Source organism: Manduca sexta, chromosome 6, assembly GCF_014839805.1.
Source record: "Manduca sexta isolate Smith_Timp_Sample1 chromosome 6, JHU_Msex_v1.0, whole genome shotgun sequence".
NCBI classification, from domain to species: domain Eukaryota; kingdom Metazoa; phylum Arthropoda; class Insecta; order Lepidoptera; family Sphingidae; genus Manduca; species Manduca sexta.
Window position 1 is genome coordinate 2,960,721 of NC_051120.1, and position 17,979 is coordinate 2,978,699.

At 34.6% G+C, this 17,979-nt stretch overlaps 1 protein-coding gene across 1 annotated transcript in view; it reads right to left on the reverse strand.

Annotated features, from left to right (window-relative positions):
* The window catches only part of LOC115452247 (neuronal PAS domain-containing protein 4), a gene marked incomplete at its 3' end in the record, with an annotated part of 142,461 nt that overhangs the window by 95,804 nt on the left and 28,678 nt on the right, over positions 1–17,979 (reverse strand). The window lies entirely within an intron of this gene.

Consider the following 17,979-nt stretch of genomic DNA (forward strand, 5'->3'; position numbering starts at 1 on the left):
GATTCTGGATCCTATCCTTCTATTGGTCGATCAAAATCTTTAAAAAAGCGGATTACTTATATATTATTCTACTAGGTAAGCTATTCTAGTTCTATATCAAATTAAAATATGATTTTTTAAACTAGTAGCTAGCTAGCCATCTTACCAATGAATCAAAGGGAAATAAATATACGGAAATATAAATTCTATTTCACAACATTCGTGGAACAAATACCGTACGTAACAAAAATTGAAACCATTCAATTAAGCAGTTAAGTATTTATGTTCATATAAAAATTAGTTCCATACGTATCCTAGTTGCTGCCGCCATCATGGCGGCCATTATTCTAAATCGATCGATAATTTTATCGTTCGATAATTTTGTTTTTTATCGTAAACGCTGAATGTTTCCTAAACTTAAACCTTGGAATGTAAACGAAATAATAGTGTAGTAAAAGGTCAAATTTATAGCAATTTACGGTAAGGTTATATTGTAATGTCTTTGTTAATTTTTGTAGTGATTAATTGATATGTACTTGCTAGGTTAGTGCGCATATCATAGACTGTAAATCATAAATGTCAGTAGAAAAGGGTGAATTTTACCGAAAGGTAATCGATCACAACATATAGGTACTAATAAGTATAAACATGGTCTGCAAATCGTTTTAATGATAATTAGATTTTACATAAATTACGAAAGGGTAACAGGAATAAGGGTATATGGATCCTTCGTCACTGGTATATATATGTATAATTTATACATTATTATATTTTGTTTTGATTACTTAATTGCAGCTGTGTGTCAGGAAATTGGCGGTGTGATATCCCCGTGCCTCTGAAAGCACGTAAAGCCGTGCGTCCTGCGACTGATCCCTCTCCGGTCATGTCGGATTGCCGTCTCACCGGACTATGTAAGTAAAGGATCAGAGAATGCACCTGTGTATTACTCACATAATTGTGCACTTTAATATGTCTTGGGTACTTAGCACATACTTGTGCACTTTAATATGTCCTGCGTAGTTGGTTGATCTCCGTAGTGTTTGGCCGCCGTGGTCGAAATTCTTTTAGGAAGGAATCAGTCAATAATATTTTGTACACCCAATGCTGGTCCATATTTTGCCGTTTTCTATTATATCCATCCCATTGTCAGTAAGCGAGTATCTTGAGCGATGGTCTTATCGTCTTATCATTTTGTCCTATATTATATTTTTTTGTAATATTTATAAATATATTGTTAAAATACTCTTCGTGAACTCAAAATTTTGTGTATCGACTCTGCCATTTCGAAGATAATTCCGGTAAGAAGACAAAACACGTTTTTTGGTAACCCGAACATCAAAGACAGAAGTTTCAATATATTTGTATGTAATGCAATTGGTATAGGATCTGTGAAAGTTTTAAGCCATTTTCAACACTATGCTGATCTCGCGTCGTCTGAAGTGTCACAGTAAATTAGGTTTTAAATGTAGGCCATACGATACATTCTCTTAAATTTATAGCTAATAAATGCTCTCAACAAATGTCGAAATACGCGTCCTTACAATAACGTTTATCATTGAATTGGCCGCTGTTTTTAATAACTTTATCACTTATGCATGAAATTGTCCAATTTGCAATTTAAATATATTATAACTGTTAAATAAACATCATCAAATTATAAAATTCGAATAAATTATGAATGCTAAATGTTTAATTACGATTATTTATATAAAAAAATAATAATTTGGTAGTGCATTTATGAAAAAAGAACACTTTACGGCCGGCGCATATATGTCGGAGCGCAGCGCAAGTTACTATCAAACTATTATTGACATTGTTAGCATTGAAATAATATTCAAAGTCAATTAAAACAACAATGTAATGCTAATTTAAATATGATCAATCTTTTTTGTTATTCTATTCTAAGTTTCATCTGACCTAGATCAAAGTTGGTCTAACAAAAAAATATTTACACTTCAAAAACATTCAGATAACTGACTAATATTCATCACTGGCTACACACAAATACTAATAGCATAGCCAATTCAAAACACATTCACTGTATAAATTAGATTCAGCTCAGCGTTTGAACCTAGGCCTTCCGTTCACGTCAGTTTGGATATTGCACGGTCCTTACTGCTGCTATGTGAAGCCCTTTGACCTCAGCGGTAGTAATCGTGGCCATATTAACATCACGTGTTAGTTTGAGATGGATTATTTGAATGGATTTACTAGATTGTTTAGCGGCGGTAGCCTCGTTGTTCGTGGAACGAACTGCCGAAACTAATGCCCGCAGGTTCAAAACATAAGGACACACACCTCTGACTTTTCTAAAAAATTATGTGTGTATTCTTTGTGAATTATCGCTTGCTTAAACGGTGAAGGAAAACATCGTGAGGAAACCTGCATACCTGAGAAATTCTCTATAAAAATTTTCGAAGGTGTGTGAACTCTACCAATCCGCACTAGGCCAGCGTGGTGGACTAAGGCCTAATCCCTCTCAGTAGTGGAGGAGGCTCGTGCCCAACAGTGGGACAGTATATAATACAGGGCTGATATTATTATAATATATTGTTTGCAATATTGCTTTGTGATGAATCGTGTTGCTGAAGGTTTAGTATTCGGTTTTCTGATAGTCATAATTAACATGGATTTAAGTAATTTATTTAATACAGCCCAAGAAGTACAAAATGATAACACATTATTATACAACAGTTAACTAGATTTTTAAGTGTGCTAATTAATTGTAGGATATATTTTATATGCGCTTGGATAGCAACCTCTGTATACAAGGTGTTAAAACTCACCATAGTGGCTCACGTAAGTATATCGCGATCCGGGATCAACCTGTGTATATTCGGTTCCAAGAGGCCGGCATAATTGTGTCGACTGTCGACGGGTAATTATCCCTCGTCAGTCAACATTCTATTGGACCCCACTCCATTTACTATCAGATGCGGTGGGGTCATTTTGGCGTATAAAAAAAGCTAAGAAATCAATTCGAAGTCATCAATAGTAGCATTTTAGATGCATGAAATAAATCCATTCTAAAGAATATTTGTCGCGCAACTTTTTACTGATCAATAAGACTGTTTAATAATAATAAAATAGAAAATAAATTCCATTTTCAAAAGATAGCCAGTCACGTTTCCGTGATCGATGTCATGAAAGAATATAAAAAGTTATTTGTGCTGTACTGATAATTTCATGGAATTCCATTAATTATGGAATACAAAGGTTGGAATTCGGCGAAAATTTCCAACTGGAAAGTCATTACAAAAGATTTCGATGTGTTGGTTCGCGGATCTCTTATTAGCTAATATGGGAGAGCACGCGATGCTGCTTTGCTCTTGCGCAGTTGGCAATATTGTTCCGATTGTGGCTTGCGTATTCGGCATTTTGTTTTTGCGGTTAATTTGCACGATGCGTACATTAACGGTTAGCAAACGTGTTGATTAATTGCGTAAAGTGTTTATAATTTATGGTGCCGTTATTTATTATTTGGTAAGTTGGTAACATTATAATTAAAAGATATTTCAATAGTGTCTCTCAGTACTTTTTATTGCTGACAATATATATTGCTTCCTATTCCCTATGATATAGTTTTACAATAAATAATTGTCTCAACTTTTTTACATCTTTATTAAAATATAACTCGAAAATCTACTACAAAAGATATATAAAGATTCTATACCAATATATAAAGCTGAAGAGTTTGTTTGTTTGTAGCATATCAACTACTAAACCGATTGTAAAAAACTTTTCACCTATACGAAGCAAAATTACTCCTGAGTGTTATAGACTACTTTTTATCCTCGAAAAATATTTATCCCGATGTTTTTTCGAAGCTAAATTACCAAGTAAGTTCTATGAGCAACAACAAGTATGTTATCCCAGGAAAATATTTATCCCGTAAAAACTTTTTTACATGGACGGACTGCAGTCCAAATCTAGTCTGCCATAAATGACTCGATATATAACATTATAATAGTATTTCCCTCATGATCCGTGACTTCTCCTTTTCACCAAGACAGCCCGAAATTGCGGCATTCACAAAGCTATGGTACAAAACACCAGCCACAAGTGGAACATCGGCTCATGTGTATCGTGGGAACGCAATGCATTACCGCCATAAACGGAGAGTCCCTAACTCCTAACCTATTTTATATAAGGGCATCCTCACCTCACGTGTGGTTTTATTTAGCGAAAATCACGTCGGACGGAAACAAAGGCGAAGCCACGATCGTCTGACGATTATCGATTGCGAACGCGAAATGCGTTTTTAGCGTAATTTCATATCGATTTTTTATATTCTAGGATTTATCTTTGAAGGGGTTGCAGAAGCTTCGTTTTATCCTATGATCGGTGGAGAACCATTCGTCAGTTTATTGCAAACTCATTAACTGACAAATACACAAGTATGAATTAAGCCACTTTTAATTTTAGTTATATTGTTTTCCCTATATCATCTTAAATATAATTATGTTAATAAAAGTAAAACACTATACTCTTGAATATTTTTATTCTTAAAAACAAGTGAGTATGTTAAATATTATATTATGTTCAGGGGCCTTATTCTCTATCCCGCACGTTATTTTGACAGTGCGTAACAAGCACGCAACACAACGCATCATGTTTAGGACTATAGAAATTTGGTTTACAGAATACCATTCCACGCCCATTTCTCGAAGATAACATGACACGGCCGCGTTACGCGTTTACACTACCATACAGAATAAGGGCCCAGGGCGTTAGAAACAGTACTTGATGATTTTTTGGCATTAATGAGTTCTTGCAGTAAACCGACGCATATGGAGTACAAATTACTTTCCAAAGTATGTTTTGGATATTTTTTTCCCGTCCTTAAATCGAACCCTGAGCTTTACGGTTTAGGTACCTGTCTCACTGTGGACGATGAACGAGCGAATAGAAATAGAAACGATTATCGAACATCCAGAAGTGTAAAGTTCCGATAGTTTTGTAGCTGAGCTACAGCGTATGTATGAGTGCGGCGGCCGATTACTCCCTCTGTAGTAGATAATGACTGGGAGTCTTGGCAAGTGTTCTAACTGACAAGCCAACATTGCATTGAGTATTATCTTTAATATTCTGACTAGCCAGCGTTAAAACGCGAATATTATCTATAAAAACTTATCACCGTAGCGAACTAGTGGAGAGAGAATTTCGGCAGTGTGAACAGTCAACTATTTACATACTAGCTTTTGCTCTGCGCCCGCGTGAAGGAGTTTTCCAGGATAAAAGTTCTGCTATATATTTTCCCGGAATACAAAAGCCTATAACCTTCCCAGGGTCTTTAACTATCTCCATACCAAATTTCATAAAAATCGGTTCAGTAGATTTTGAGAAAATCGATAACATACAGACAGACAGAAAAGGAGACTTTGTTTTATATGTACAGATATTATGTCTCTTTTATCACCCAAGGTTTACACCTTTTTTACGTTTCTTAAGCGAGAAAATGTCAATAGTGTATCGTTTCTCGTTGGCGGTGAGACAACTGGCTTTATAGAAAAAGTACGTCACTAGATCTGTGTGTCGATATCGAAATATAAATATAATAAATAATAAAATCAGTCCTGTATTATATACTGTCCCACTGTTGGACACGGGCCTCCTCTACTACTGAGAGGGATTAGGCCTTAGTCCACCAAGCTGGCCTAGTGCGGATTGGTAGATTTCACACATCTTCGAAATTCCTATAGACAACGTTTCAAGTATGCAGGCATTCTCACGATGTTTTTCCTTCACCGTTAAAGCAAGCGATAATTCAAAAAGAATATCGATATATCGCACCCTTAATAAAATAATGACCTATTTCAAAATTGTTAATTTGTGTCAGTCGTCGGAAATCGAATTTTTGTTTGCTACCTTTTTTTTGCTATAAAATTGAGCTTATTAAGGATAGGTAAAAAATGAAACCTATAACAAAAAAAAAAAGAGAAATAATGAAAAGGTCGCAAACAGAAATTAGTTTTCCGACGACTGCCACTAATTAAAAAAATTTAAATAGGTTATTATTTCAATAAGTGTGCGATATTTTTTCAAAAAGTGAGCCGAGTTGACGTCAATATTATCTATGGCCTGAAACTGCCTTTCCTGGTGGTCTACCCATCACTACTCACATAAATGCCTGAAGGGCCACTCTGTATCATGAGACTGCCTGAGGCCTAAATCCGTCATCGCATAGACAGTTACTATAACTCAGATGCAGCAGTCAATAATGTTTATAATTTTTTTTTCAATCGCTATTTCGAATCACTATTACAAGGTTCTATATTATATTTGATGTGTATTGAATTATGAATATCACATGATTCTAAATATTTTTAGTGACAATTTCTAATAATCCCGAAATATAAATAAAACAGGAGACATGAATTATTGTCTTTTAAAATGTTTACTAATATAAAAAAATAATAATGTCATTTTTAACACATAAGTAAAAATTAATATAGGTCCTTGTATTAGTGAGCTACGATTTAATCCATTCGACTCAATAAAGGTGTAATTATAGATAATATGAAATTATAAATAAAAATCTTTGGATATTATTGGCGTAATTATTTCCGGTGAAAACTAAACTTGTTTTCCCACGGTACGAGCCGTTACAAAGGCGGATAATAATTTAGACAATTTTCCAATATCAGGTTCAGTGCGGTGTAAAGCATAAGCGATAGCCGGGGTTTAATAAATTATTTATTATGTATTATTAATTATAATGATTTATATTTTATCAAAGTAATTGTGTTTAATAATATGTACTATGTTAATACAAATGAGCATTTTATTTAGGTATAGATCGTAATTGTATAGATTTTTTAATTTCTGTAAATTTTTCGAAAAACCTTTTATACTTTTCGATATACAAGTTTAGTTCAGGTAAATATGTAACGATAAATGTTTGAACGTTTCGTTTGGAATATCTGGTTACCGGTAATTGAAGTTAATAAAGAAATATGTATATTATTGTGTTTTCTACAAAGTATAGAAGGTGATTTTTTTTTAATATTTTGTGTTATTCAATACATAGACTAAAATTGACAGCATAGGTCTTATTATTTTAATATAATATGTATGTATATAGTTAGGACAAAAATATTATTGTGAGGGTATTTATGACGTGACCTACATATTTTTGCAAAAATACACCACAATAGACAGGTACGGGTAGTTGATCATTAACTCGCGTACGGTTGATGATATCTTTGTAAAACTATTTCTGTAATATTAATGCTAGATTTTTTTACTATTTTAAAAAGTATTTATTTAATTCGCTCTTAACTTACACCTAACGTTGTGCATCGAAACCGCAACAGAATCGGCCCCAGTACACGACATTACGCATGCGCGTCTACTCTAACCGATCTATAAATTCCTACAGCATGTAGAAAGCTTTATTACTACATGTTTATACAATACAGACGTACCGCTTTTCATTTATATATATTTATTGTTTTTGGTTTATGATACATTTTGTTTGCGACTAGCTTAGACTTCCACATAAATAAAACTTCTAACTTTAATTTTAAACACTCGGAAGCTCAGAATAGTGCCGACATTCCTTACTTTAACTAATTATTTGAAAGTCGTCTCATTGGCGTGGTTTTATTGCGTGCGCGCAACTACGTTCGCAATTCGCGGGTACAAATCCTAGGCCGGCCGTGATATTACGTTTTTCTGCTCTATCAGCCAGGAGTCTGGAATTTATCCCTATCATATCACGGGACGGAACACACAGCGAAAGTGGATTCCAGTGTGCAGTCCCTACCCTTTCGACGATGGAAACGTGATATGTATTTATGTGTTTTGTTTGAAAGTATCAGTTAATTTTGTCGCGAGAATATAACAACGTGATGTGTATTTGTATTTATTATAACAGTAGCGGGTATGTATTATAAATTAGGGTCGAAAGGTTCTAGAGTGGAGGCCACGTACAGGCAAACGAAATGTCGGACGCCCGCCTACAAGGTGGACGGACGATCTGGCTGCGGTCGCAGGAAGTCGCTGGATGCAGGCCGCTTCCAACAAGTCGACTTGGAGATCCTTGGGGGAGGCCTATGTTCAGCAGTAGACTTCCTGTGGCTGAGATGATGATGATGATAACAGTAAAGTGAATTTAGCCGTCAGAAGTTTGTTACACGAAATATTTTATTTTGTTCTTCTAATACGTTGCGTTTTCTTCGTCCTATTTCACAGAAGACATCATACATTAGATCTTACCCTTTAAAGTTCCCATATACACGTACAAACTGACAAAACATCAAATGCCTCGGCTTCTATAACAAGTTGATTATGATAGGTCCCAGGTAGGGCACAATTGGCCCTAGACGTGGAAAGTGCGCTAAGTGCCTCCCTCGGGCAGACTGGGCAATTTTACACCATATCACATGTTACATAACTATCTAACGTAATAAATGGTAAATCTTGAGGGATTTATGGTATTTTCATCGGTAAGTATATTGCAGTTTCGAAATTGTTGATTCTGAGTTGCATTTGTTTTGTCGGTGTGTTGAGCTGTTGTTAATGTTCTTGCATATGGCGATTCGTATGTTAGAATAAGCTTTGCGAAGATGACAAAGATTAATTGATCCCAATAGTGCCTTGCTAGTACAATAGTCTAAATATTTAGTTAACGAAGTGTATTGCAAACAACTTTCCTCATAATCATTTTTAAATAACTTTGAACTGAGTATTTGTCGCTATCATTCTAAAATGTTACAACAAAAACAGCGAAACAAATTAATAGAATAAATTATATATTTTAATTGAGTAAATTACTGTGTTTCTTTCCCGACTGCTTCGGTAGCGTAGTTGCATAACAGTACGACTGCAGTGCTGAGGTCTCGGGTTCGATCCTCGGAGATGCTGGATGCTGGGTGGTTAAAAAGTGATATTAGACCACCCAGCTACCCAGCATCACTTCAGAGTCTGGAATTTGTACCCGATATGGCGATAGGCTCGCCCCCTATCACATCATGGGACGGAATACCTGTGTGTGTGTATTTTCAGTTCGAGTAGTTAGGGCGGTTAAGTTATCTTAACTGCAAGTCAATGTACAAGAGTATCTGACAAGCTAAGTGGACATTTTACAAAGTACTACAAAGGTTCGCGACCTGGGGGCAAAGGCCGGCGCAACTTTCATTAATCAGATAAGAAAGTTCACTCATGTATTAATTTGAATGTTTTACAATATTTTGATGTTTCGTAAATAGCTTTAGTTTGCTGTACTGCTCTAAGGTCTCAAATTCGGATCCTTGGTCGGACAAATTGATATTGGTTTTCAGCTTAGTATCAGTCTGGAGTGATATTTATGTCCGATGTGGCGATAGGCTCGTACTCTATCACATCACAGGACGGAATACATACAGCGAAGAGTGGATGCACGTTTTGGGCCTCTGCTTACCTTTGCGTGAATATATGTGTGTATTAAATCGAAGCATGATATAATAGTTTACATACCTAGTGCTATATTCAATGCCTTCAGAAAAATATACAGCACCCACATAGATTAACTTTTATTCTTTCCAGCCAGCCCGCGCTGGCTTCTTTATTATTTGTACTCTTTTATTTATTTTATGTCCAATATAAAACGTCGTTATATGAGTGACTTAATTTGAGTAAGAAATATTCACATGTACTTTGACTTATAAGCGCCACTATATTTGCCTACGTGTTGAACAAAAGCATTTTATTTGCATGTGTGGTCAGTAAAACTATCAAACAGAATTCTTAAAGGAAACCATGACACACTGGGTAAGGACAATGGTTCATATATTATATTTTGTCACATTCTTCAACGCTGCCAGTTCACAATTAGTACTAATTGAATACTAATTAGCCTCTTATTGTGCATAAATGCAGGCTTTCCTGAACAATGAAGCTAGGTGCATTCTGCGCAGCTCAAGACCTAATTATTTCTGTTAAAAATATTTGCATAAGTAATTGTTGTTTATAGAAACGTTTTTGTGTACACAAATAATAGTAGTGGGCTCGTAGCTAGCAACCGACGTAATACGAGCTAGCATTTCTCATAATTCAGTGGCATAAAATATAATAAATAATAGTATACATTGTCCCACTGCTGGGCACGGGATCTTACGCTACTGAGAGGGATTTCCTTATCCACGTTGACCTAGTGGTAGACTTCACACACCTTCAAAATTCTTTATGCTTTATCTCAAATTTGGAATCGATTTTCACAAAATTCCTTTCAATTCCACTACATTCCACTCTTAATAAAACTCAAAGTGCAAAACCCGCACTTAGAACGACACATTCACTTTTATTAGAATAACGACGGTTCTTATACATTCGACGTGAACTCAGCCGAAACCGCAAGTAAAAGCCGCTCTACGAAGGTTAGTTAATCCGTGCTTATTTTACTTTTCAATTGTCATACTATGTCATTAGTCATTCGAAATGTTAATGGACTTATTCTAGGAACAATTGGCTTAATTTGTTCGTTTTATTTGAACAATTAATTTTAAGTGTTACTTAGATAGGTAACTAATTGTGTTGTGACGTTGATCAGAGATAGCGTTATCTTACGTGTTTTAAATTTGGAACTGCTGGGGCTATACTGTGCATAATAGTAACACCACTTCAGAATATAATATACTAGCTTTTGCTCCCGGCTTCGCCCGCGTGAATGAGTTTTCCGGGATAAAAGTCACGCTATATATTTTCCCGGAATAGAAAGCGGCCTATAACCTTCCCAGGGTCTTAAACTATCTCCATACCAAATTCGAAAACGATAACATACAGACAGAAAAGGGGACTTTGTTTATAATATATTATGTATAGATTTATTTCTTGTTTGATAATATATTTGTACTTTAACATTACTAAAACCTCAATTAGTGTTAATTAATTGTATAATAATCAAATAAAAAATACTAATTCATGTAACATAATTACTATTATATTAAATACTTATGTCATCAGCTATATCAATATTTCATACTTATGACTATAAAGACGTATTCTAAACAAATTGCAAAGGCGTTCCATTTACAATGTCAAACACACCTTTACAAATCAAACTTCATAATAGTTGACAGATTAGATTCCCAGACATTAGAATTAAATGCGGATATAAAACCTAACTTTAGTTACGTAAGCATAACCGTCACACTAATCGGTGCTCGTAAGAGACAAAATAATCGGGGACTACGTTTAACGACTGTAGTTCGCCATCTATTGAGATGGAATAGTTAACTCAAAAACTTTAGTTTTAGATGGACTGCTGATGAATGTTGAAGTAATTGGCACGGTTTTATTTTCAGAATATTTGAAGTATGGTGGTTAAAATAGGTTTTGTGTTAGTGTTAAATAAAACCTAGGTAAATGAGTACGTGAATCGTAGATCTTGGAAATCGAGTCAGGAAAACTTCTTCAGGCAATCAAGGAACATAATGATCATTGAAAGGTGCCATTTGACCTCCGGTAATGTCGACCGGTGAATTTTTAAAATGCCAGTAGTTTCTAGGAATCATTTTGTTTTCGATATGCCTTCAAACAATGTTCATACGCAATTCCTTTGTTTACACCAATTAATTTGCCAACATAATTGCTACAGACACAAAACTGCATTATGTTTTCCGTCTTTCAAATAACTGGAATATAATTGGATAATTGAAACGTATGAATTACAGCATTTAAAAAAGAAAATTTAAGTGTTTGGTGCCACGCTATTCATTTGGCTTTTTAATTACTTCCCAGTGTGTGGTTGGCTACAATAAGCTTCCTCGTCATCATTGCACCAAGGTTGAAAACACAAAGGATCCTGTCTATTATATTTTATTGTCTAATCTATTGTAAAAAATATTTTTGGGCCTCGCATCATTCGTCAAATGTTTTGTACCTTTATAGCCGTTTAAGAAGTTATTACTCATGGTACTAAAAAATGTTTTAATTGTTTATCTTTAGAATAGGATAATAGAAGTTTATTTTATTAATAAAACAATTGTAGTCAATGTAACTACTGCACATAATGATAACATATCATGTTTCAGGATGGCGAGCGCAGTGGAATACTAAACACTACTTTGTAATTCAAGGTGTTGGATAGTGTTTCTACTATTTATGGGCGGTCGTATCGCTTACCATCAAGCGTGCGGCAAGCTCGTCTCGTCATTCAAAGCAATAAAATAAAAAAAAAAAAACAACAACAAATATCCCGTACATGTGAATTATATTTTTACACGAATCAATAACTACTCCCTGCACTGCTGTCTTGACACCACTAGTAAGATTAAACGTAAGCAGAACAGTGAAAGATATTAATACCTCTTAAAATATTTTGTAGTCAAATAAACTTCAGTTAAGAAAATATTATCTTAATATCTTTAATTCCTTATTCTGTAGGATTATAATATAGAGTCGTAAGGTACCTAACAGAACTGTTTGGAACAACGTTTTTAATTCCACTTACCCCGCTACTTATTTTATAATATACCAGCTTTTGCCACAGTCCCGGCTTCGGGAAAAAGTTGTTTCGAGGTAAATATTTTCTAGTGATAACCTTCATCCCGATGAATTTACACTTAGGAGTAATATAGCTTTTTATTAGTGAATTAATTTTCAAAATTAGTTCAGTAGTTTCGGAGATTAGCCCCTACAAACAACGACGGTGCCTGCGTACATAGGGACCATCAAAATATACATCGTTAGTTTAGTGTTATATTATCATGGCACTTCGATCCTTATTGTCTTAAATAAATGCAGTTCATTTTAATAAGGACCGTTTAAATATCAACAGTCCCTACGCAAAGTATTGAATCTGCAAAATGCAATTTTGCGTAGGGACCGTCGACAAACTCATAAACTTTTCCTGTTCATAATATTAGTATAGATAATTTTGTAATAGTTCAATGATTTAATTTTAGTATATAAATTCACCATCAGAGGAAACGCACCCAACAATAAAATCGGAACAAAATTTTCAAGTCTCTATTCGTTATTAGCAAAAATAATTACTAACATGAGTTCTTAGTATTAGTGATAGTTGTTTAACCAATTAAAATTGCATATAACGCAAATATACTATAAAACACTGTTCCTAGTAAAGCATTGACTTCAATAAGTCGTTTAACAGAAACTAATTATTATGTTAATTAAATAATAACAATAGGGTATTATAAATAACGTGTTATTAATTGCATTTTTAATTTGAATTTATATTTATATAGACTTATTTAGTATTCATATAATAACACTACTTGATACAAAAACCTTCCTTTATAAATTTTATTAACATAAGTCTAAATAGTATCAAAATTGCGTGGACAATATTATATTTTTTGTCATTTTTTCTTCTTCTTCTTCTATCTATTTAAATTAAACAACATAGTCTGTTTTTTTTGCTCTAAACGTTATGTAAATGTGTTAAAAAAAATATCAAATACAATTCATAAATCTATGTCATTAAAATTAAATTTAATTAAAAAATATCCAACAAAAAGAATCCCATAAATAAACAATGAAAACAAAAGATTTATTTCAATTACGTATAAATGAGCGTGAAAAACAATTATAATCCAATTTGCGATCCAAATACAGTGCTTAAATAACGCACCTCGGCGCCGAGCGAGTCATTAACTGACAGCTAATTTTAATCTTCGATTAAGGGCTAGTATCTGTCAAACGTAAATGAGAATAATGAGGCTGAATGGTTTATCACCTCGGCCTCGTAATAAAAAAGTTACGGACATCTGTGTGGAGATTTAAATGGCGCGTAATGTTTATATATTTTTTTTTCTTCTGGATTTAACGATAAGCCGATTATGAGATGCCGAGTCTATGAAATGACTTGAATGAGTGGTAATTATTTTTAAATTTGGAAGGTACAGGGAGATTAGATTTTTTATTTTAATAGTTGTATATGTATTTAAAATTAATAATGATTTTCTATATGATATTTATCCTGTATTATTTAAGATTGATTTAAAATATATAGATTTAGTAAGAACTTATTTGGGTTGCTTAGTATCATGTATTGGGTCTGGTTCTCAGTTGGCCAATTAAAAACTCTGCGAGTTCTTCAAATTCACTTGAGATCATGAGACGTGCACTAGTAGCGCTTCTGCCTACCCCTGAGTAATCAGTTTTGCGATAAAGAGAATGTAAAATGAATAATTCAAATATAAAACCTCGCGTTCTAAAAATATCCAAATATAGCCGTTCGAATTATTTCAAAACAAAACATATCCCGTATTTTTAAACATAAATATGCAAATAACAGTCAACATATGATTAATTACAGCCGTAATACGCCAACTATTTGTATTACAACATTTCGCAAGCTAAACGGCCGAGTCACATATCAAAATGACTGACAATGCATTAAGCGTAACTTTTCAAGTTTTTTCTAAACATTCAAGTTGAAGTGGAGCGGGCCAGAGGTAAAGGTCGGCTATTAGATAGTAATCGAGATACAAATGCTGCGGACCGTGGGTTTGCTTGTGTGTGTTTTTTTATTTAATTTATAGACTCTGGCTACTAGCGAATTTGCTTGTGCTAGCGTATTTGTAACCAGCCGCATAGGGACCACCGTACACAATGTGTAAAACCCGCCGTTGTGGTCCACATGTCGCGTTCCTGGAACAGTCTCTATATATTCGGATTAATGTGTTTTATTAATATTTTTGTTATAGATTCTTGCTACTAGCACATTTTCTTGTGGTAGTATATTTGTATCAGCTCGGATAGCGACTACCGTACACAAAATCTAAAACCCGCCTGCGTGACCAACATGTCGAGGTCCGGGATCAGCATGTATATATCCGGTTTTAAACAAGCTGGCATAATTGTGTCAACTGGTGAGGAATCTCTTGTCAGTTGGCAGTGCAATGAGGTCACTGTGCTCGCCAAAGGACATGATGAGAGATCAGTAAATTGAGTAGTAGATATAAAAGCATGATGGATAGTCTTAAACATAAATAGCCCGGCTCGACTGTGCCGGTACCATTATCTCACAGAAAAACAAAGTAACAGTTCGTTTCTACGTTTCATATAGTAACATATTTAGAGTTGCAAACAGGATTTCTCTTATTTCATTTCTTTCTGTTAATGAACTGTTTGTTGTAGATAGGTGTTGTAAATATCATATTGTTCTGGAGTTCAATAAACAAATCAACATTTTAGTTCCACAATAGTTTTTATATAGATAATCAGTAATTACCCACTTTGCAACGAGGCCGATTTTTAAAGGAACTGTCCCCGTACTAAGTAATTCATTGGAATTGTTTAAGGATATAGTTATGACCTTTGATTCTATGACGGCAATGGAAAGCAACAGGGGTATATACATACACACACACATCACGCATTTATGCGCCGCTGCATATTCCCGAAGGTATATGCAGTGGCGCAACTAGAGCACCCACTTTTCGCCAAGTATGTTCCGTTCCATGATATGATAGGCGGCGAGCTTATCGCCATATGGGGCACAAATTCCGGACTCCGGGCTGATATTGAGTAGAAAAACCCAAATATCTTTGCCCGACCCGAGATTCGAACCCAGGACTTCAGAGCGCTATCATACCACGAATGCAGTACAACTACGCCACCGAGGCTGTCACACACACATCTTTTGTTACTTAGAAATCGTATCTGACTAATGGACTATGGAAAAATGACGTCATAATCCTTTTTAGAGTAGGCTTACCTATAGTCTATATCGGGGGAAACCTGCTAACTGGATATTGGGATCCCTTGGCTTATCGACAGCAGGGGATCCGAGGAGAGAGGACGGGGAAATGGGAACAGAAAGAGAGGGGAAAGGATGGGAACCTCGTTAGTATAGTCGGAGGAGAGAAGGAAGGGAAATGTTCACGAGCCCTCATAAGCCAATGTGAATTTGCAACCACGAAGTATACATACTTGACTGTGTGACTAGGGCCGCGACAAATATCACCCCGTATGTGGTCTTGCATTCGGTGTGGAGACTACATATTCCTATTAAGTACAGCCATCTGATCTCATCTCATCTCATCAGCCTATAACTGTCCACCGCTGAACATAAGCCTCTCCTAGAGCGCGCCACGTTGCACGGTCGTCCGCTCTCCTCATCGTGCATTCGGCGTGGAGACTACATTGGCTGTACTATTCCTATAAAGTACAGCCAACATATTCAAAATTAAAATACGGAAAGCAATTTTAGAGCAACATTGTTATTGGAGCGTTGTTATTCCATTTAAATTAGGAAGAATATCTGAAATTAAAATCTATACTAATATACTATAAAGCTGAATGCGCTAATCTCTGTAACTTCTAAAACGATTATGTTTTTTTTTCACTACTTACGTTTATTTTTGAGCGACTTTTTACGGAAAAATATTTATGCCAGAAAAATATTTCCTCGCAGGCGGATCTACAAGCAACAGCTAATAGAATATAAACGACTGCAAAATTATCTTTGGCTATCTTTGTCTACGGATATCTATTGGAGCAAGAATGTATGGAACTTGGAAAAGTTTTGAAGAAAGGACTATAACTAACATACTATAGCTACTCAAAGGAAAATAAATACCAAAATGAATACTAGTTTTTTTAATATTTACCCAAACTGGTACAAAACAAGTAGTTATAATAATAACTCTAAGAGCAAAAATATGCAAGGTTGTCTGGAAGAGATCGCTGTTTAGCGATAAGAACGCCTATTGGCTCACGACTTTCGCTTGATAATTATTGTAATTACTTTATGTTGTATTCGGTGTTCACAATAAAGTGTTATCATTCATTCATTCATTCATTCATTCAAAAATCCTATAACACAAGCTGTCTTTAGCAGTGATTTAATTTCGCTTAAGGTAGTTCATATTTTAATATGATTCAGTTCCTAGTACCGGAACTTGATTTAATATAGTCAATGTTATTGGATCCATGTTATTTATTGCCATTCGCGGTCGTGGGAACGCGTAGTGTTAAACATGGCGGTATCACACCGATATGTAACGGATAAGATTTAATAGGGGCTAAACAATGATATGAATTATTTATTTGAACCTGTAAATTGTACATATTTAGATTCCGTCAATATTAACTCTACCAGCAATTCTCACTAGAGATGAACGGGCAAGAGATTGGTGCTCTTTTCAAAATCAGTTTAAGGTATAAATTACAGTGCATGACACAGAAAAACAAAATGTTTAGAGCAGTTCATTCAATAATATAAGATAGAATGTTATCTAATAAAGTGATTTTTAGTGAATATTGGCATTGGATGTTATCATGATTTTATGGAGGACATGTCATTTTGATTCATAAAACAAACACTCATCATGCTTTTATCTCCTATAGGAGAGGCAGAGGTACAACCATCCTAGAACGGAAAATACATTTCGCCCTGTGTTTTCCGTCCCATGACGTGGCAGAGACCGAGTCAAACGCCATATTGTCCACAAATTCCAGACGCGGGGCCTACTGAGATGGTAACAAAATAACCCCCACTCGGGATTTAAACTCGAGACCTCAGAATAGTTCTACCAAGCACACAATATACGCCAGCGGGGCAGTCTAATTATATAAAAATAAAAATATATATTTAAAATTACATTTTAATGAAGGTAAGAAGTAACTATCGTCAATAAATACCTACATTATTTCAGCTAAAAATATGATTCAGTTCTTAAAAAAAATATTATATATAAACTATTTATACCTATATTTATTTTTTCGATATCGCAGAGTCAATGTAAATCTAGTAATATCCTTAAGAGAAACATTGTACAAATATTATTATAATTCCTAAGGAAAAATATTGTACATATATTGCAACATATTTCCACTAATACGGTGTAACACAAACCACGTCAGATTACTTAGCACGTGATAATTATAGGGTGATGCTTTTACAATGGCTGACGTAAGTACATTAGAATATATACAATGTTGTATATAGAGAGCCAGATATAAACAAGTGTCATTTCTTAATAAACTAATTGATTCAAATGCTATTCCTGATTCACTATATGATGTTTTATATAAAAATTAAAAAGT